Source organism: Anser brachyrhynchus (assembly GCF_964034855.1).
Source record: "Anser brachyrhynchus genome assembly, chromosome: 12".
NCBI lineage: Eukaryota > Metazoa > Chordata > Aves > Anseriformes > Anatidae > Anser > Anser brachyrhynchus.
The window spans coordinates 6,726,759-6,749,621 of record NC_137707.1 but is presented as its reverse complement, the minus strand read 5'-3'; the positions used below and the strand labels follow the sequence as shown (position 1 = coordinate 6,749,621).

General features: G+C 36.4%; 1 protein-coding gene across 13 annotated transcripts in view; it reads left to right on the top strand.

The window, feature by feature from the left end:
• The window catches only part of WWOX (WW domain containing oxidoreductase), a 510,587-nt gene that overhangs the window by 60,331 nt on the left and 427,393 nt on the right, over positions 1 to 22,863 (top strand). The window lies entirely within an intron of this gene.

The window sequence follows — 22,863 nt, the reverse complement described above, 5'->3', positions numbered from 1 at the left end:
TGCTTCATACGGTTATGCTACATCTGTGGTGAATATTTACAGATCAAATGGATCTAATTACTGTTGATTGATAAAATTGTACTGTAAAGTGGCCTAGAACAACACTAGTTTGAAATATTCATTAACGTTAAATAAAAGAGAAAACCTTTAGAGCCCAGAACTTTTCTCTGAAGGCACATGTGATTATTTTATTCCGTGTAAGTTTCACTCATGGCATACTATTAAACACAATGAGTTATAAGAAGATACGAAGAAATTTGTATTTTAGCCACTGATTTGCCGGTCTGCAACATGGAGATGTTTAACATGAGGATGCCTTAATTCGCAGATAGGATAGCATTATTTAAAATTGATTAGGAGCAATTCACAGCAGCCTGCCAAATTGCTAATGGAAGCCATTTGAATCAATTCTCTCATATAATTTAAATGCCATTTCACTGCATATAGTTTAACCAGGAAAGAATCCCAGCTTGCAGCCAGTACAATTAATTATTTATTATTCTTTTCATAAATATTTTCTTGGTCTAAAAAAATGTAAAAACAAAATAAATGCTTATACTCTCAAACTTTTTCAGTGCATGCACACTCTAAATGGCTAATTTGAGAAATGTCATAGTATTAGTTTTTACTTACGTATGTCAGAAAGCATTTGTATCTTCGTGTCAGATTTTTTTCTTACCTGATAGCTTTTTGTGGAGTGTGCATTTAAGGCTAAATTGCAAATTGGATTCTGCTGTTAACTGAGGGGCCTATTCAGCAAAAATTATATATAGGCATTTTTCAGAAGGTCGTGGAATCCATCTTTGCTGAGGTGATGAAGCAGGGAACTCCTTTTGGCTGCAGAGTCACTTTTGTCCGGATCTGCCTGGCCGTCCCACAGGGGAATTCATTGCATGAAGTTTGGTGTTCGCTATCGCACACTCATCCATCACTGAATGGTTGTCCTATCTAGGGGTTAATTTTATTGTTATTTGCTTGAAAGTCAATTGAATTAAGCTTGAGAACTAATGGTATGTTGCCCTAGTTTAAAAATAAACATTCTGGTGTTTGGCTGCTACTGGCTGAGATTTTGCACAGTCAGCACTAGCAGGAAGAATATCTTTTAATTTCATGCTTTGCCCACTCATCTATTGCACTGCCAATTGCAACCACCATGGTGCCAAACAAGTAAAAATATGTATTGTATAAAAATACAGAGCAACGTTGATGCTGGTGCAGCATGGGAAGTGCATTACTGGGGCAGCTACTCTTCAGATGGAAATAGCATATTGAAATCCTTTCTGGTCATTGTTAGCTGCTGTCTGTTGTGGCTTAGAGAACCCAAGAAAAAAATCAGTAGTCTGTTATTTTTTTCTCTTCAGTACAAAAAAGCATTTTTCAGTGTCTTTAGCTAATATACGGTGATGGATATTGTAAGGGTTAAAACACGTCTGAAAATTAATCAACCCTCAACTGGCCTTTTTTCGCTGGAGTTGTGATATGTAAGTTGACCTCGAGGTGTGCTAATAATATATGTCAAAGATATTTAGCAGGCTTTTGCCATACGTGCCTCCATAGATATGGTGGGCATGTGACCGGACTGATTATGGACCTGAAGGCTCTTCCCCTACAAAATATGTGTATCAAGTCAAGAAAGGTCAGCCTGCAATAAGGGTTTTTAAGAAAGAGAGCTTCGGCTGCCTAGGCACCATTGGAAATCTAATACCTATTTAAGTAGCAAGGTTTTACAAGTAGTCTGGTGAACCTATTTAAGAGAATAAAATTTCCTGAGTAAAAAGGGGACAGAAAAACCTTAAGAAATTTTGCAGAAAATGTAGGAAAAATCCTTGGTACTGAGTGGAAACCAAAGGACCTAAAAGTCAGGTATTCTAAAACGGGGGAGGCAGCTAATGTCTGTTAGGTGTTGCTCCCCAAAATAGCACACAAAAAAAGCAGGGCTGTAATAGAAGTGGTTTGGGTGCAATTTTTTTTAATGGTAGGAAAAACTATATGGTAATGGGATTGTGGTGTTTTTGGGGTGTTTTTTAACTTTTTTTTTTTGTAACACGAATTTCATGAAAGAGAAATGGTGACGATGAATGTGACTGAAAGCACACCAGAAGAAAACCAGGCCATGCACCTGGAAGCTGGGAGTTTTGAACAGCCTGAGCTCTGGCTGACAGAGCAGAACCCTTGTAGAGGAGACCTGCTATTCCTGCACAAATCCAACATTCTGATTATTCTAAAGGGATTGTGCAATGTTTCCCTTTCTTCTTTGAGATCACACTAGTTTTACAGAAAAAAAAAATAGTTCCTTAACTGTATCCACTGGTATTTTAAGACTAATAAATAATTCTTCACAGTCACTCAATCACTCTTGGTGCAGACTTCAAAAGATAATTTATTTTGCAGATAGACACCTCTGACAGCACTCTGGAGGCCATCCTTTCAGGCATAGGCACTTTCAAGAAACCAAGAATAAAACATCCTGCTCGATCAGGTTTTTATATGATGAAGCCACTCCTTGATAGAGAAATCTAATCAGTACACTGGGGAAGAAGGGGGGCTCTACTGCTGTCCTTTTTCATTATGGTTTCCTGTCCTGTTAACTAAGGAAATGGCCAGTAATGTGCTTGCCGATCTCATTGGCTCATACACAAGCACCAGCTGGGAAAGGAGACTGAAACCCTGAATGCCTGGAGGAACTCATGATGTCCTGCAGACTCTACATGTGGGAATGGTGGTGGGATATAAAAGAGAGAAACACAGGTAATGGGAGAGAGCTGGATGAGTGGAGATGGATTTCAGAGAAAAATAAGCGACCTAGTTTTGTATCACAAAGCATAAATTAAATTTTTGCTGCTAGGCATTAAAACAGCTAACACGTTACAAAATTGTAGATCACACAATCTTTTCTGAAGTCCACTGGAAGGATAGTTTAAGTGCTGTCTGTCTGGGGAGACGTCTTTCAAGAACTTAGGCAGTACCTCTTGTTTTTTATCTGCTCTTTTCCCTGTCTCAGGACAAATTTCCAGTATTTCCTTGGTGATGCAGTTTGAGTGGGGCTGTCATAATGAGCTGCTGTGGCACCACGCTTGTAGTCTGCAGACATCAACATGGTCTTTTGGGCAAGATTAGGAAAATGTATTAATAAACATTGTGGCAGCTTGTCTCTTTTGAAAAATGCTTTTTTTCTTATTTCTCTTCATGTTGCAAAACAGAGATTACTGCATATCAAGAGCTTAAAGCCTTCACTGGTAAAGAGATATTCACATGAATGAAAATAATTTCTTTCTATGCATTCTTCTTTTATCCAAGTAAGTGAACTTCTGGGAGATATACTGCCTTATTTCATCAGGAATTTTAATTCTGAAGGGAAAATAAATGGAATAGGAGCTCTGTTTCTAAATATCTAAGGTTACAACTTTGCTGTAACTGGAAATGTAACTCCCTGTTATGGTAATATTTGATCCGTTTGCTGATTTCTCAGTACTATCTGGATTACTTAAAAATGTCTCACCATAACAGCATTTTCCCCTTTTCTGTTTCTTATGGTAAATGTGTTTCTTTTTCTTATGGTAAAAGACTTTTTTTGGAACTCTTTTTGCAGAGTTTCAAAATAAATAAAATTTACAGCTGGTGGAGAACATAGTTTTTACATACTGGACCTCAGTAACCAATTTTTTCTTATGTCTCAGAACTCTCATTAATTTTTCACAGGCTTGTGATGGATAGTTTTTATTTATTCACGTCTGAGGTTCTGTTGTGTGAAAAGGACTCATTTTATAACATTACATATTCATGGCTTGGGATAGATGGGATAAGGAACTTATTATTAATGTGTCACAGTGGGAAACTTACTCTGGGTTCATTTGCGAATCTTGTTAAATGTGGTGCGGTCAGCAGACACTACTGAAATTTTTGATACATTTTATTGGAGAAGGGCAAAGAGGTTCAGTGATGCTTCCTTATCTAAACACTGCAAGTAAGATGGTGCCTTTCTAAATGCATTTGAAATGTGTCAGTAACACAAGGGTAGAAGCAAAATATGCTTGAACAAAACTAGAAGTCAGAACCACACAATTTTTTAGGACTGTTTCCAAGTGTAATTTGGGTCAAAATCTACTTAAATCCAGTTTGCTTAATTAAATATTATTTTATGTTTGGTAAAAACATAGGAGTCGCTTGCAATATAGTGAACTGATAGAATATTTCAAAACATGTAATTTGATTTGTGGCAAGTTAATGTTATCTGGAGCGACTCGTGGCCAAATTTCACTGAGATTATTTTGTTAATGCACAGTTGTACTTTGTAAATCCTGTTCCACATATACATGCAAAAATGTTTTGAAATCAGTAAGCTGTCTATATATGAAATGTATGCAGCATATAAAATAAAAACTAAAGAGGTGAGGTTTGGTGTGAACTCCTACTTTAGACTTCTAGTATTGGATCTGTTTGAAAACAACCAAATACCCTTTTTAAAGGGTCACAAAGATACTCATCTTCAAAGCAGAACATTTTGTACCTCTAAAATTTTAAAGTAGAGGCCCTCTCCTGTGTACATACATGCTCAAAATGAAAACTTTTGTATTAAATGGTTCCCTCCTCGTTTTCCTAGATGGAGAAATGGGCAAAGAGAGGAAGTCTAAGTTAGCTATGCTTCTCTCTTCCAGTTATTTATGAAATATTGTTACCTTTGTACTTACATTATTTTTGGACATCTAGAAAGATATTATTGAGTGTGCTAGAGATGAATCCATTTTTTTTAACAAAGCAGCTTGTGGGTGAATATATTTCTGTTTAAGATGTCAGCAGCTATTCAAATATTTAAGAACATATTCTCAAAATTCAATTGAATTATAACTTCTTGTTGTTATGTATTTTCTTTCTTTCGAAAGGAGTAATAGAATATACTAAATAACTTTAAGCAACTTAAGCAGTTTGAGATGACTGGGACAAGACAATTTATGGTGGCCGTATTTTAACAGAAAAGTTACGGTGATGCTAAGCGTTAGCTTTATTAGGGATCCTACCGGTAGGTCAATGGTATTATATTGTCTTTTATAATAGAAGAGCTGGGCAGTAAGAAAACTGTAGTCTATTAAGAGTTTGTGAGTGTGTGTGTGTGTGTGTGTATACAGTGAAATAATATCTAGTGTAATGTGAAGTGACAGTCAAAATTACAGCTTTTCTCTTGCCGCAAGGGTACTTCTCTGCCAAGTATAGTAATATTGTTGTAGCAGTGTTCAAGGTTGTCAGCAGTTCTTGGTTACTCTGCAGAGAGCCATAACTGTGTGTGGAAGCAAGGAGCTTCCTGTCGAGGGAGATACTATAATTTTGATATATATTTGTTGGTGCCAAACTGCAATTAAATAGGAGGCGTTGGAAGAGGTTTTATTTAACCAACTCAAATTTGTTGATTAATTAGTTAAAAGCAAAATATCCAAAACTAAATCCTGTTCTTACATGAATGTAGTCTAAATTATAAATTTATCAGACATTTGTGTATGCACAGAGAAGTGTTATTTTTACCAAATAAACTTTATTTCTGCTGATAAATTTGGGATCACCAAGGAAGTATAGGACATACTGTATTTTGCTAAAATATTAGCACTGAGGCTAATTGTCTATCATAAAATTATTTTAAGGGATAGTTATTGACTTCAGTTTTTTAGAGGTTGGCATGGAGACTGTTTCTTCACAAAAGCACATTTTTTCAGGATGTGTCAGGACTAAATGTGTCACAAAACTGTGTATTATCCATATTGGAAGCAGTAAAGATTTTCTCCTATTTCCCCACTTTGAAAAGCCTGATAATGGTGTCAGCACTTATATTCAGTTGACAACCATTTTTCTTGATGATTAGATTAAATAAAATGAGGTGAGGGGAAGAGGTGCTTGAAAAACATTGCTTTAAAGAAAACCAGGAATTTTCCTGCTGTCTTTCAGCATGCACATACTTACATAATTTATTATTAGCATGTTGAAAATGTAGTGATGTGCTAACTTAACTCACCGAACGGAGCCCAAGGATTGCTTAGCCAAAGGATTGCCTGAAGTATTACTTAGCCAAAACCCCCATTGACTTTTGCTGAATAGTTTCCAAGTGGAGCTGCCGATGCACGTTGCAAGGTACTTCCCTATGCTGCACCTCCAGTCCTTTCTTCCTTGATTTCTGTAGGTATCTGTAGCCTGCAATGCCTGGGTGCGACTTGCATTGCAGAATTTGGTGCTTCTTCCAGCAAAATGGAAGCCACGGGAGCTAGCACTTTTTTCAGATGTATTTATATAGAAAGAGAAGACAAATCCAAAAATATATTGCAAATAATTTCTGAATATTTTTAATTTAGCTAAAGCTAAAATACATTTCAGCTGCTTTATGTGGAAGGAGGGAAATAGAAAGCAAGAGGTTTCCTGTAAGTTACTTTTCTCAATGAAAACTGCGTGCTCAGTGGGGAGTTTGCACAACTGGCATAAGTTTTTCTGCTGTTGTTTTAAGCGCTATCTATTTATCCCAGAACACCTTGTAGGTTTAACTTAGTCTGGAAATCTTCTGTGTCTTATTTATAAAAACTGAGTATATGCTGAAGTTTACAGATGTCCTAGCTAAAATCACATCTTGAAGTGGCCAACGAATAAAAATAATGCCTAAAAGTAAAATGCTCCATGTGCAAAGGTGTTGGCCAAGCGCATTGTGGTGGCAATTTCCCATAAGAAATAGGAAAGATGCTACAAAGAAAAGTTATGAAAATTACAGAAATATCTGTTTTATGATATTTTTCTCCATGGCTTCCCAGAATGTTTTGACCTGTATTTCTGATGCTTGTGATCAGCACTAGAGCTTTCTTTTCTGGAGCAAGACAATAAGCTTAGAATCTGGACACGTTATTAGAGCTATATGCTCTGATCTGCCTTTTTTTTCTTTTTTTTTTTTTGTAAATATGTAAAATACAGAACTATCTTATGATTTTCTACGTCATTTTCAGAATTCCCTCTGGCCAGCTGTTGGGTTTGTGAACATATAATGTCTTTGCTTCTAATTCCTTTGATGCCACTAGAAACTGCTTTTTTTTCCTGTGAAGCCTTACCTTGTCATACAAAATCATTAGTGGTCAGGAGGTGATCAAACGAACATATTTGCACGCAAAAATGCATGTACCAGTGTACACCTAACTCAGCATCTTTAACCCGAGTGGACTTGGTATCCTGTGTGTAACAAAGCTGTTTACCAAACGTAAATTCTTTCTGCTGTATTAATATATTGGGTTGTCTTTTAACTGAATAAGTATATTACACAGTGAGACAGATTATATTCTGTGGCCTTGCAGTCGCAATTTGAGAACAGATACAATCTTCTTCAGCTGATGAACAAAGCAACATCTGCTCTTGGTTTCCTGCAGCTTTCTTTCTTCAGACAATGCATTTAGATACACAATTTGAATCTTTCTGAAGAAACAGAAAATGAAAAATTTGACCCCTCCTTCAAAGCAGTGGTAACGCTGTGACAACAGTGGGTTGAGCTAAATTCAGCTATGTCAAGCAAGAACTATAAAAGTAGATAGATTGCCCTCTAAGCTTCACTTTATTGGATATTGTAATTGACATATAGTTGTCATTTATAATCATCTGTCCATTCCTGTGAGTTGGGAGCAGTAAAGTTAATTGTGGCTGCTCATTTGCATTAATCTCACCTCTGAAGGGTACAGTAACCCATTAATATCATGTCATGATGAATTATCACAAATAACATTGAACATATTGATTAATGATCTCTGAGATTTGTATCTCGTTAAAACATTTTGTTAGCTCTTTAAACTTTTAAGCAGACAGTCAGTGTATGTGGGAGAGGTTTAGAGATCACCCAAGAGGTGATGAAAAGTTATGGAATACATTTTGGGTCACTAATTAAAACTTGTTTATAAGGTTTCATACTAATTTTTAAAATGCTTTTTCTTTCTTAAGGTATAGAGCTTACAAGCTTTTAATCACAAAAATTGTAGTTTGATTGTTCATAAGATAATATTAAAATCAAAGATTTTAATAAATTTTAATAAATCAAAGATAATTTGCTTTAGAGTTGGGATGATAGAAGAAAAAAACAAAGCATTAAAAATTGGAAATTGCCATATTTCTTTGGTTCTATTCTATAACAAAAATCATACTCTGAGTAGCATGTTTTTGAAAAAAAAATACATAGTTGGTGGTCATGTAATTTGAAGTAGTTGGTAATTAAATATTTTAACACTTTTATTATTGCCAGCTAAAATTTCTGTAAGCTAAGAAGCATAAAAAGTTTAGGGAGGAAGGGAATTTACACCACAGTTCAAGAAGGTGACTTGGCAAGATAGAGCTGACTCCTTTGCATATCTGAGTATTGTGTTTCAAGAGTCTATGAAATATGTAATATTTTTCAGCAAACTGCCTTTTTGCAAAGGTTTCTTTGTCTCCTTCCACGTGAAGTTGCTGTATTAGAGTGGGACCTTTTTAATAAATGATGACTCTAGCAGACCCTAGATCTGTATTTGAGACTGACGTTTCCCTTTCTTCCACCTGCAGTAAATTACCAGTATAATTATTTCAGGGGAAACTACAGAGATTCTTTTTTGTTTGTTTGTTTTAATATCTGAATATTACTGGTATTTCTTTTCCCATTGTTCTTTTTCTTGAGCCTGAGGAGGGTCACATACATAGAATATTTTGGGTGAGAGCAGCTTTGTTTTTTCAGTCTGTCTCATTGTTTCACTCGGTGAAGCCAAGGAGGAAGCCTGTTTTTTCTGTTGGTCCTTCTCAAGAACTAATCATAACCTTTTTATTCGAACTATTGCCCTTGTTACCTAGGATGAAGCTCACAGACTGCCAAACTTTGAAATAAGCTAGTTTTGTAGACGAGGCTAATATGAAGATTAGAGCAAGAAAACCCATCCTTTCTAACTTGAAGATATGATATGGCAAATCTTCACAGATGTGCCATGACTTCTGCTACTCTGGACGTGTACAGAGGCTAACTGTCGCATTGCCCTTCCCCAGCCTGGGATTTTTTGTGTGCAAACTAACACAATTTTAACTTATTTGCTAGCTTTTCCAGCCAACCCCTACAATCTTCTTTCAGTAATTCCTGAGAGTCCGTTTCACTGGCACACGAGGCTGTAGAGTCAAGGATTATATTCTAGCTATAATTTATGATTAACTAGATTTATGGCTGAGATCCCAAAACAGCCTCAGTAGTGTGGCCTGAGGAATTGAAGACAAAATGGAGACTATCATTCTGAATTGTTTGCTTCTCTGGATTTCAGAAAAAGTCTCAGTTATTAGTTGTGTTTTTTTTTTCTTCTTTTTTTCTTTCAAATATATGATTTGCAGTTGTGAAACAATCGATTCAATTTCACACCAAAGAATTTAGCACTAAAACACACATTAAAATCCTCAGCCCTTGTATTATTAAACTATCTGGTGTAAATGCTATTGCCACCTAAAGCTGATGCAGTGAATAATGCATATTAGACATCATGTCCCCCTGTTTCTACATCCCACCACCACCAAAAGGGGTGTGGGGGGACTCAAGTAGGGTTCATTTTCACCCATGGTATTAATCCTTATTCATTTTAAAAACCTGCTAACGGAAATATTTCCATTCAGCTCATTAATCAATTGTGATTTTCATTCCCTTGTTTTGTAAAGGCTGTTGCAATAAATACTTTTTTTCACAAAGCGAAAATCTAAGAGATGGATGCAGCAAGCGTAATTAATAGCACCCAGTTACAGAAGATCAGCAAGTTTGTGAGATTCACATGCTGCTTTACCATATGGCTGCCCAGTAGGCGAAAAATTTGATTAATGTTTTGAAGTAGTTTTTTTTCAGCAAATATTACAGCCCCAGATGAGGAATTTTACTTTCGAGTATTGTTAGACTTAACTAAGATAACAGATCTTTTGATTTAAAGCTAAATAATATTTTGATCTCCTGAAACTCTACAAGCAAAAGAAATAGTCTTGCTGTATAAAGAATGGACTCCATAACTTACTTATTACTCAGCCAAAAATGGTTAAAATTTTGTTTCATCTTAGCTTTTTATAAGTTGATTGGTTTAAGAAAGCAGTTAAAAGTGCATGAGTTTTTGTAAAAAGCATTTCACCTATCAAAAATAAATTATAACAAAACTGAGTCATTCTTTGTAACTTGCCATGCTGTTTTCCTTTCTACTTATGTTAAAAAAAAAAATCAAAGTTGAGCAGTTTGCTCGTAAACAATAAGAAGATACTATGTGGTCACTTCAGTAAAACATTACTTTAAATAACATTATGTTAGCAAAACCGTACGATGTATTTGCTTTGCTTTGTGATAATAGTAGTTAGTACTTAATCTATTGATTCCCTCCCCCTTGCCCCCCACCATAGATGCCATGTTTACCTGAAATGAAAAATATTTACAGAAATGCATCTGAAGAGTATCACAATTTAGGATTGAGTGCTCTCATGCACAGCTAACACACAGCAGGAACTTTTGCTTTTCTCTCAAATTCTCAGTTTAATACAAGGCGCATCAGCAGCTGGTGAAGAACAGATTCAGGGTGCTGAGCCGAAATGAAGTGGAGAGCAGCTTTGAATGGAAGTCTTGCTGAGCTTCCAGAATGCTGAAGATAAAGCATTACCTAACACTACTTTGCCACTTTGGTTTCTTCTAATTGCTTCAGGTAATGCTGAGGTTCAGAGCCTGGTGGGATGATGCTAGGGCTGAAAAATGAGAATTTCTGCATTAAAAGTGATATATATATATATATTTTTCAGTGATACTATCTTAGAAATCAGTAATAGACTGTAAGGGTATAATAATATGGAAAATAATTCTGATTCAAATGTCTGTACATATCCCCAAATCAGAGATCCTGGCACAAAGTACTGAACTATATTGCTAATATATTGCTTCATGGGAGGGAGTGGGACCTCAAACCTAATCATAAAATAAAGCTGAATAAAAGTAAAACCTTCAGTTGTTTCAAACCAAAATTTTCACCACTGACAATTCTAGGCAATGCATGACAATAGGTGGTGTCCACTTGCATTAGTTTCTGCTGCTAAACATCGTAGGTAGGAAACCAGCTGTGAAGGTTTTTTTTTATTATTATTATTATTAAAAACTTAAAATAGAGCATTTCTAAGGTAGTGAAATTACAGGTTTTACTTTGGGAGAACACAAATGTCACAACAACTTGTGCTTTAGATTAACAGATAGCTAATGGATGACAAAGCAATGTGACCAAATCCATACCCTTAACACAGAAGGACGGATTGAACTGTTTTATTCGTCTGAGATAGGGCAGTTAATTAAACTGATACAAGCTCCCCAGGCTTGTGCTGTCTGGAGACCGGCATTAGATATTTTTTTAACATTACCGGATTTCTTATGAATTGTATTAAGTATGAACACTTTTATTAGAGTATTTTCCATGTATTATCTTTTTTCTTGTCCATATAAGTCGCTCTTGTCAGTGATTTATTTCTAATTAGAACACATTTTATGCTATAAGCCTATGTAATATGCACCAGTGTTTCCCTTAACCTGTGACTAAGCTACATACTGATGTTAAGATACTGTGTTATATGCTCATAAAAATGTAGAGAAATTGATATTTTAGTATTTAATTTTCTTTTCTCCTAGTTTTGGTTCAGTTATTCAGAGAATAAGTATTTTCTGTGGTTTAATAGTGGGACTGAATTTTTAATTGATATTGTCTGCAGAAGAGGGTTGCTTGAAGCTGCTTGAACTGTGTGATTAAATTACAGCATCGGATGCAATTAGTACTTAATCTGAAAGGGTGGGGGGTTTCGGGGAGTGTTATTGTAAGTGTTTCATGTTGCTTGGCTTTTTAATTCCTTAAATAAAGGAAAGTGTTGACTTGGTACTATGACAGACATTCCCTGTTAATGCTCACATTTTTAACTGTTTCAGAGTTGCTGTTCTGCTTTAAATCTGTCAGGAAGGTCTGTAAGGGATTGTCTATATGAAGAGACTGTAGAGTGGTCACTCTAAAAAGCTCCTTAGTGTAGTACTTTGAATTTTAAATCACACACATAATTCAAAGGTAATGTAACTTTCAGTGTTGAACTTAAGTCCATTCAGTTAAATGGAGAAAAATGAGTGACATAAGGAATGAGTTATTGATTTGTTGTAGGAAAATGACTTCTGTAATATAGGAAGTATGGTAAAAGGAACAGCTTAATTATTTAGGGGGCACCGTTGAAAAAAGTGCTTTTGCAGCATTGCAAATTGTCTAAATAGGAGTTGTACAACAAGGATTTTTTGTAATTCTTTCTTAAAGAAAAATTGTAGTGGTTTATTTTTTTTACTCATATGATGGAGCTCATATGGTTGTTAAATATTTTTGTATTTGTGCAGCTGAAGCAGAAAAGCAGGCAACAAAAAATGTGCTTAATGATGAAGGCACAGCAGCTTTTAACTGTTTTGCAGCTATTTGCATTATGTGTGTATTGAGGACTGAGGGCTGGACAAGGAAGAAACAAAGTTATTCTGAAGCTCTTGTTTTTAGTAGGTGACACGAACTTTTAAAATATGAATTTATCAGATAAATACTTATGGCAGTTTATATTTGTTCTAATAAATTTTTAAATATGGTATTTGATGATTTATAAAATATCAGATAATATATATTTGCTTTGGCTTTTTCCATATGGTCGGTCTTTTGATTTAGTAGTATTCTTTGCTGAAGGACTACAGTATCATGTTATTTTGACTGCAGCTCACAATTTTTGGCAGCATCTCAGATAAACAGAATATTTGTGGTTAATTGGTTGAACATGTTCAACAATTATAATTATATTAAAACCGTAATGTGTTTGAACATTTGCCCACTGCAGGCTGCTAATATGCGCTAACTTAAATTTCTGTCTTTATGACTGGAGCTAGCTTGTAGCTGGTTTTATTGAAAAAATCTGTGCTAAGTTTGAAAGTGTATGTATTCCAGGGTACCTAATAGCACCAGTCTGCTTTAGAGTTTGACATGGTGCCCTATAGATAGCCCTGTGTTTTTAGGGATGTAGAATTTGGTCTTAAAATTTCTTTTATTCCTGAAATGAGATATGTATATGCAGTATTCCTGAAAAGAAATAGGAGTCAGTACTATTTTTATTAAGTAAATTTTCAAGGATTCTATTTTGTCTTTCTGTCAAAGACTTTCAAATGAAATTAGGAATTGGAAACTTCTACACTTTCAATGTTTTGTTAAGTCCCAAGCCTGTGATTTATATTTGCTACTGCACTTTAAGGCAATGACAGCAGGCTGAGTACGCAGTTATTATAAAAGAAGTATATATACACATATATAAAATAATACAAAAGATCAAATTCTGAGAATGCTAATGGAAATAGGTGTGCAGGCTGGATTTGCAGTGGAATTTGAATGCATAATTCCCTTTTTGTGTTTGTTTGTTTGTGACTTCTGCTTGGAAGTTTAAAACAATCTAATATTTCTCTAGAATTAGAAGCTGCTATTATTGTAGGGTAGGTAAATAGTGCTGGTTTTGACTTAAAAGCTTTGGCACTTGCTTACCTGAAGAGCCACCATTGCTTTGTCTGGATGATACCCTGCAGCTCTAAAAAAATAGAGGCAATTATGCTTGCAGCCCCTTGTTTTAATTGAGTGAAGCCTAATGACTTCTCTTCTATAATGCTCCATGGACTCAAAGCTGTGCATGACAGACTCCCCAGGGACCTGCAGCATAGCCTTTCCCAAACACATGTTTTTGGGGAAAGTAACTGAATGGAGGGGTCAGCCAGAGGCTGAAGCTGGCACAGCAGGAAGCGAGAAGCAGCACCAGCTCTGTCCCCAGTGATGCAATCAGCCTGCTTTCTGTTCTCTTTGGATATTTCGTCCCTTGTGCAGGCTGGCGTTGAGCTCCAACCTTTGTGTTCTCTCTTGATTCCCTCCCTCATTAGGTTTCTCTTCCTCAGTAGTTCTCTTCCTCTTTCTGTATCATACTATGAAAAGGTTTCTCTGTTTACATGATCACATGCTAAATGTTTTCTTATCTTTTGCATGTCTTTTTAAATTTAAATTCAAAGGTATTTAGGGTGTGTGCTTCTTGCTTGTGTTTCTAGCCTCAGAGAGCCTGCAGCTTGTCCCTGGAAAACCAAATTATTTTACTGCAGTAATTTCATCCTTCTGTTCCTGTCTTTCCATATCTCAAAAACGAATCTGATTTTCCTCATGGCCCTGGTAAAATGCTTTGATATATATTTTAAAAAATAATAACATTTAAAAAGTAAATAAAAAGGAACAAAAGTGGTACAAACTTCTTTAACTGCAGTATAGCATATTGAATAAACGGTGGTTTACTCTCAGGTTTCTGTAGGTTAACCAAGGACTTCTCAAATCTGGGTTTCTCCTCCCCACTCCCTGTATGTCAGCAAGATGTGCTCTTGCTGGGCAGGAGAAATCCAAGCCCCTTGGGCCAACTGGGAGCTGCGCCCCTGGGTAGCCCACGTATCCCACCTAAACAGCACCAACCACAGCAAGGCACCCGAAGTAACAAAACGCAATGGAAACATGCAAGAAAAAGAACTAAGAGGTAATAAAATAATGTGAATAAAAAATAATTAAAATAAGTGAATAGTAAGTGGTTTTGAAGGGAAAGCTGGTGATGAGCAGTGACAGAGGTCACCATATCCCACCAGCTGTCTCTTTCCCAGCTACCCAGAACCGTTTCTTTACTGGTAGGATCAGTTTGGGAAGATGGACTTAAGTGCTTGGGAGCTAGAGTCTTTTGGGAAAATTGGCCTGACAGTCTGCAGGGAAGACAGCCTTGTAACTGCTCCCCTTTTCCCAAGCCAGACCTGAAACAGGCAGCTAGAGAGGATGCTCACGGGAACAGGGGGAATGTTGGGTCAAACAGCAATGTTTAATCATTTGGGCACTGCTCCTGCAACAGGGTGGCAAAATGTGTCTGATCATGGAACTCTGATGGAATGAAAGCTTTGCAAACATTTCCCTTGACCCAATTAGTCTGTATTTCTTGTAAGAGTTAATTCCTCATAATGTTGGAAATAATGACTAATGGCTATCTCAGAATGTGGCTAAATTAAAATCACGCAGGATTACCTGTTCAAGTAGAATCTCTATTGCGTAAGTTTATACTGGTAATTATCTTTGGTTTATTTATTTATTTTTAGGACTGCTGATATAAAAATGTAACTTTCTCTTATTATTTTAATATTCGCTTTTCTTCCTGCATGGATCATTTATTTGTGAACTGGTTATTTCAGTAAGGGCTCAAAGGTAATTTCATGGTTTATAGAATTTATATCTGAGTGTTTAATGAGGAAAACATATTGTTTTCTAACACATGAAATAGAGAATCTTTCATTATATTTTTATTTTCCTTCTCTAATATTACATGTATATCAAGTTCAAAGCCTTGAATACACCTAAGTATAAAATTACTCCTTTTCTACACATGGGAAATATGAATATTTGCGACTCAAAAATCAACATGTGCAGACTTAGGAGGTGATTTTATTTTTAGTGAATCGAAATGATATACGTTAACTACTCTTTTGTTTCTGAATTGTGCTATAGTATATGTTTGGAAATACAGTAACAATATATTGCTTTTCTGTGATGTAGATTAGGAATTAATGGATTCAAATGAATTTAAGAGCCTTGGGTATAATTCATACAGGATACAAATTCCTTAGCAGACCTTTCACGAACATTATCAGATTCAATAAATTTTGTGTGGTCAAACATTAATATATTTGATCAACTTCCCATTTTTGCTCTTCGTTAAACTCCAGAATCTCTTTGGAAGATTTTCTTCTTAATTATATAGATAAACTTGATTACTTGGTGTGGTAAAAATTAGCAAAGACAAGACAATGATTTCTTTTTGGTACATTAGTTTGTGGAATTGTCCCATTCCAAGTGTGACTTCTGTTGTGGCAGATCATGTAGTAATGAAGGCTGCTAAATATCAAATTTCCTTTGAGCCCTTTCTAGGTGTATTTTCTGAGAGCTTTCACTTTATCTACTGCACAGTTATCAATGCCTTTTCACTCCAAATCAGAGTCATTATCTGCTATCTAGATTGCGTTTGTTGTGTAGCTCATGCCTTCGATTTACAATTGTGTAAACTGGTGGATGCTTTCAGCATCGGTTTGATCTTTTGATGGATCAACAGTTTTTCTGGGCTGCCTCTTTAAGTACTTAAAAATACATCTGACTCTGATATTTTGGCAATTTTACATCCTGTGTTAATTAATCCTGTGCACAAAATCTATCATCAGTTTTCAAAAAAGTGTCTTACGCTTAAAAGGCTTTTGAGCACTTGTGGCTGATTTGACACGATGAAAGTAACCTTTAAAATAGCTTCTAAGTTTCATGATACAGCAGGAACTAATTCCACTTCCTTGGAGTGAAGGTTTGAAAGAATGTGGCTCTTAAGTCCAAAAAAACAACCACCAACCCAAACCAAAAACAGAAAATGTGCCCAACATTTTGAGCCTTCTCACAGGGAAGATTACATTCAGATTTTTATACTGGAGTGGAGTAAGTATTGTAGTAAAGGACTGCTCAGTAGTAATGCCCTTGTGCTGCTGATTTATGAAAAGTTCATGTGAGTATCTGAAGTTGTATGAAGAGAGTGCTGCACATGCTGGAGTTGGTGTCTCTCTGTCCTCTTTTCGTCATTTGCCGTGTCATCCTTCAAGTATTACTGTATTGGAGATAAGTAAAAACCTCTGTAATGTGCTTGTTCTACATTGCCAAGGGAATCAGGCCAGGAATGGGCACACAGGCTATGTGAAGTTATTCAGTGTCCGTTAAGTAGGCTTATGGATGTGTGACTCGGAGTAGGCTATCTACTTTTGCCAAGAGTATTTTTCTGAAGAAGTTCAGCCTGGTTTACAGGGCTTAAAACTTCCCCAGATGTCATGGGATTGACAGGTGGTAGCTCTCCACTCTGTGCCCAAGTTACAGAAAAAAAAAAATATGCTCTTGTAATGCTCTTCTTTTTGCTTCTTTAACCCATAATTAGTCTGAACGACAAACCCTCTACAAACACAAACATCTTAGGTTTCCTTGGTGGCAGTTACATTGTGGTACCGTGAACATGGGAGAAGCCAATACTTAGAGGTGAGGATCCTAGAAGATGTGCTGTTGAACCTTATTCTCACCACAGTTGTTTTGCTCTTGCAAGGGAGGAGGGACTCTGGGTTTTCTAGCCATCCCAGAAGCCCAGCGATCAGAATGTGTTCCCGTTTCTTGTTGCCAGGTGTGATTGATCCCCAAAGAAGAAAGGACTAGATGTACAATGCTCATTTTGGGGAACTCCAGAAAGCTTTGTGCTTTATTGGAGATGTACACTTCTCAGAGGGCTTCTTGTTTGATTGATTGTTTGGTTTGTTTTTTGTATGTTTTTGCATTATGTTTTTTGTTGTTGTTGTTTTAGGATGGCAGCCTCTTGCTTATGTAGCTTTCATGATGATTTAGTGCTCATAAGACATCACTGAATATCAAGGAAGCCTTAATAAATCTGAATTGGTCTCTGTGTGAATGGAAATGAAGATGTGTTTTTATTTCATGTTGGGATGATAGAATGAATTATGTCAGAAAGCTGTCTCCTAGAAGAAGTGGGAATTCTTGAAAAATAGAAAGAATACAATAGCCAGAAAAGAAAACTAAGATCAGCAGCAAGAGCAGAAAGGTTGCTTCACTGGTCAGGAGCCAAGGGCACCCCCAGGGCGCAGGCCCTCAGCACCTCCTTCCCAGGCGCTGATCACGAGCTCCTCCGGCAGTCCCAGAGGAGGCACGGGCATGGCTCGGATCCTGGATCCCACCGCTGTGTCCAGGCAGGAGCAGAGGAGATGGGGAAAAAGACAGGACTGGAGACGTGGCTATGAGAGAGGTCCAAGGTACATGTGGAAGACAGCTACACCCAAGATATAGTAAAGGCTGCAGAGCCAAACTCAGGAGCTTGGATGGAGCCCCTTGGCCACAGAGAATAGTCCGAGTAGGTGGAGGTTGCAGAGGAGGATGTGTACTCAGGGATATGTCACCGATGATCTAGGATCAGAAATAGACGTTTCCAATAAAAAGTAAATTTGAGATTTCTGGCTTCGTAACGAGCATAAATTCCGATGTCCTAACTTGCCTTTAATAGAGTATCATTCTGATTTCATAACAATACTACTTTTCTGTCTGTACCCTCAGTTGTAGCACTTTGACATGTATCACCATGTTTTTATGTGAAAATCATTTCTTTTTATTGTAACTTTTAAATTTTATTTTTTTCATTAAATCCATTTTATTGACTTAAGAAAAAAAATGTATTTTAGCTGTATCGGTGTAAATCCAGAGGAAGTGAATTTATGCTGTTTTTATACCAGTAAGCATAATCTGGCACGCTCTTGGAAAAAAAAAAGAAATTGTATAGTCAGCAGTCAGAGCTTCTTGTTAGAAAGTTCTTGATCTGTAAGAGTGTTATTGATAAAGGAGCTAAAAACCTCAGGATTGATTTATTTATTATCAGCTCAATACAATTTGTCTGAACACTGAACTTACTTTTTTGTTCTTCCACATGATAAAGGTATTTGCCCATGCTGTAAAATATAAGCTGAGTTAACCTTGTGTAGAGGCTGAGTTTGGGACTGGACACCAGGATTTCCAGAATTTTGACTCTTGTTTCTGTCACTAGATGAGGTTAGGTTTCGTTGGTGTAGACTGATGAATGCCATTAACAGTTTATTTAAGTCACTAGGCATTTAACATCTTATGAGATAAGACATTGTACTGTTTACATCTCTTGATTCTGAAATGGTAAAGTGAGGGTCCAGTCCCCAAGTCCTCCTTGCAGGCTGTGTAGCTGTGACAAGTATCCAACTCCAGGCATGCAAATTAGGAATTAATGTGGGCTGAAAGTTCAGATTATTTCAGGCTTTTTTTTTTTTTTTCCCTTCGTGATGATTTGTATAATTACTGGAATTACTTTTTTTTTTTCTATACTTCATTTGTCATTTTATGAAATGGTGATAAACTGATTTCAGTGAATGTTTTGACGATGTGTTTGTGAGGCAGCTAAATACGTTTTTATTGGAAAGGCTAAGGAAGTACAAGTGGCATTCCTATTTTTCCATTATTTGTGCTATTAGAGTGAAAAATGTGGTTTGATGTCTTTTTTTGGTGACTTTTCTAAGATCATTGATTATAAATTTTGTTGTAACTCTATTGGTTCGTGCTTTCAGCTGGAAAACTGTTGCATGACAAATCTCTTTTGATCTAAATATGTTAGTACTTGGTTTTTATACAGTCCCCGGCCTTTAAGTTAGAAAGTTAGTTCTTGTTCTGGTGAAAGAGCAGTCTTCCCTGTAATTCCTTTTGCAATGACTGGTCACACAGTTTGAGTGCTTTAACCACTGCACAACCATGATGTAGAGAAAAACCCAGAAAAAAGAGCGGCTCCTTTGCACACAGTTAAATATCTACTTAAGTAAATCTCAAAGCTCACGTACTTAAGCGGAAAGGAAGGGAACACCAATAAATATTTTTCTTACTGTGCTTGAAAACAGTTGGTGCATAGTCTGTAGATTTCTCTAGTATTGCCATGTTTTTGTACTGTATCTATACAAAAGTTCCTAGCACTTTTAGAGTAAGAAGAAAAATCTGTTTATGTGCTGTGTGTTTATGTGTGACAGCTTTGTTTGTTCTTCATACTATGTAGTGTTTTTCTTTTCTTTCTTGCATTATTTCCTGCCTGTGCCTCAGAAGGAATAAGAATACCAGCGGGGCTGAAGTGGGGCTGCATGCTTATGACCACAGATGACTAGTTTGAAGGCTTATCAGCTATAACATTTAAAAATGCAAGGCCTTCTTTTATTCACCAGCAGGTTTTTTTGTTTGTTTGTTTGTTTGTTTTTTTAACCAATGCTTTAAAAATCGAGTTGTATTTTATTTATTTAAATTATATGGTCCACTTTTTGCGTGGAGCAGCATTTGCTTAGTTTATAACTTAAATGACTTAGTTTGAATTTTCTTTCAACTCTATAAATTGCCTTATTATTTTTCTGCTGGTATAAAGGTTTGCTACTAGTCCTTCTGAAAAATTAGGTTTTAATCTTTTTCTTCCTTCTAGCCAAATAAACATACAGAGCAGTGAGAACGCATGAATTGGGGCTGGATTTATGGCTTCTTAGAGGCAGGTTTTATTCCTCCGAGTGCTGCCACTTTAGCTTTTGATAAAGTTGCATCATTCATCTCTGCCATGACTTTGCTAACTTCAAAATGGCTAATCTGCATAGATTGCTGTTGTTCAGGTGTTTTGCCTAGATTTCTTTAAATGTTGAAATATTTTGCAGCAGTTAACTAGATAAATTAGAAACATTTTGTAAATACATTAGGTGTATCTCATGCCGTATTCACAATGATAACTGAGTAGTGAAAAGTGGGTTTGACTTTAATCCATTTTTTTCTAGGTATCTTTGAATGGGTGAAGTTCCTGTGTCCACTATTTATTTTCACACTTCTGCATGCTTGGATCTGGATTTTCATTTTTAAGTTAAAGCTAGCTGACCCTAGTCCTTTTCATTGCTTATGTTGTGGCCCGAATACACAGTTCGGGTGTTGGAGAGGAAGTTTGCACATTTGCGGGCTACTGGTCTCAAAAGCAGGAAACCAATTTTATATTCTTTAGATGATAGATAGTGAATCGATAAAGCATCAACCGAAGGTTACGCTTGATGTCTCTAGTGAGAAGACGACAAATCACGTTATGTGCATACAGGTGTATTGACACAATTTCTCTGGGCCACCTATGCAAAACTGAGGGTGATTGAAACTAAACCATTAGAATACAAGTCTGATAATGGCTGGTATAAAGCCATTTGAGAGTTAGTATTAAAAAATCTAAGAAGAGCATTTGAGTCAAACTGAAAATTCATCATGTCCTGTGCCCCATCTCAAACAATGGTCAATAGTGCATGGTTAAAGAGGGGTAGTAAATAACAGAATATGTACAGAATGATTTTTCCCTTGGTATCCACTTCTGGTCTTCTGCAATTAGCAGTCTAGGTTCTTTCAGGGGTAGGGGATGTACCTGCTTAAATAATTCAATATGCCTGGTGGACTCATGAATTTGTTAGTTCTCATTTTCCACCTGTTTGTATTTTTGCATTCCCAAATGAGTCTCGCACACATATATTGGGGGAAAAGTGTTGGACATGTGTTGAAATGGGTGGGTAAAGAAAATAGTCCATTTGTTCTATGTCTCTTTCAAAGTACTTTTTGAGAATGGAAAACCTGAACAGTGTCAGTCTTGTGTCTTGATTTGCTCATGGTGAGAACGTGTAGATCTGCCAGCCCAAGGCATTTGTATTACCATCTGCTGGCTTGAAAGAAAGAACATCTGAGAATGAAGATGGGATTATTGATACAGCAGGTCTATCAGGTTTTTTTTTCCCTTGAGATTTTCATATCTCAACACCAAGCAAACAGTGTGGATAAACAAGTTGAATTCAATCAAGATGAAAGATCTTTGCTATATAAAAAAACATAACACATGTAAGTGAAGAATGTTTTATAAAGCTGCCCTGCATTGCTGAGAATTGTTTCCATGTTTTAATATTGGCCATTCTTTTTCATAACTGGACTTGACACAGCCTAGTATATTGCAGTTATTGGATTACAGATTGAAAACCCAGTTTTACTTTTAATATATGTAAAAATATACAGAGGATGGGGATTGGGTCAGAAAACCACTTTCAACCCTGTTTAGATAATGGAGCATAACAGGTTACATTTTCTTAACCGCAAGATAGCCTTGGCATAGAGTTTGTTCTCATGCTGAGAACTAGGCAGAAGCCAGTTACACAGATGAATCTGGAAAGCACACATGCAAGGGGAGACATTCCTCGCCTCTCCCGCTGCCCCTCTAAAAGACTGATTGTACCTTCACAGCTGGAATTTGTGCCAGGACATGTTCTAAAGGCAAAAGCGTATGTTCAAGTGCTATGCTCACGGGCAGTTTTGCATTGAGTTTTGCATTTTGAGTTGAACTCAAATGAAAGTGAACACTTCTTTTCTTCCTAAATGAGCATAATGGTATTTTGTGGCTTTATGGGGGATTCTTTACTTGCACTTTAAATATCAAACTGTGGCATTTTGTTACAATTCTGTTATTTTCTGCAAAATCTTTCTCCTTTTTACTGCACCACACTAGAAGACCTTTTTTTATATAGTCATATTCATTTATGTGTTATATCTACAACTCTTTTCATACAAGCCACTTCAGACTTTGTCTAGATATTCAACTTGAGTTCTGGTTATGAAAAACATACCTCACACCTCTGAAGAGAACACTGATGAAATATACTTGAATCTGTAAATTTGCTGTCTGGGTAGCTTCATCTAGCCTAGCTCTGTGCTTTTATCTAATATTTTTTATACTTTATACATGATTTTTTTATACTAAATCAGTAGGGTTCAAGAATGTTTTTGGCCACATGTATGGGTTCTGGAAATAATTTAAACTTCTGATGTTGTGTTCCTATCTTACCGTCTTAGAATATCTCTTGCGTTGCTTATTGTTGTTTCACTGGCTGGCTAGAGAGATTTTGTGGTGAATGAAGAGCAAGTTTTTTCACATACTATCACAGAATCTGTGAAGATATCTTTTGCTTCTGCTGTTGACCTCTGTAGATGATATTAAGTTGTGTGTTTGTTGATGGGTCGTTTCAGAGCAGTAATTCTACTGGGGGGTACGTTTACCCCAGCTGCCTGGTTACCTGCTCTTCACTTTGGCTCTTTTCACAGGCACTCTTGTGATCTCCATGAACTCCTGATGTGGATCACAGCTGCCAGTTTTAGCAGCAGTTGTTTG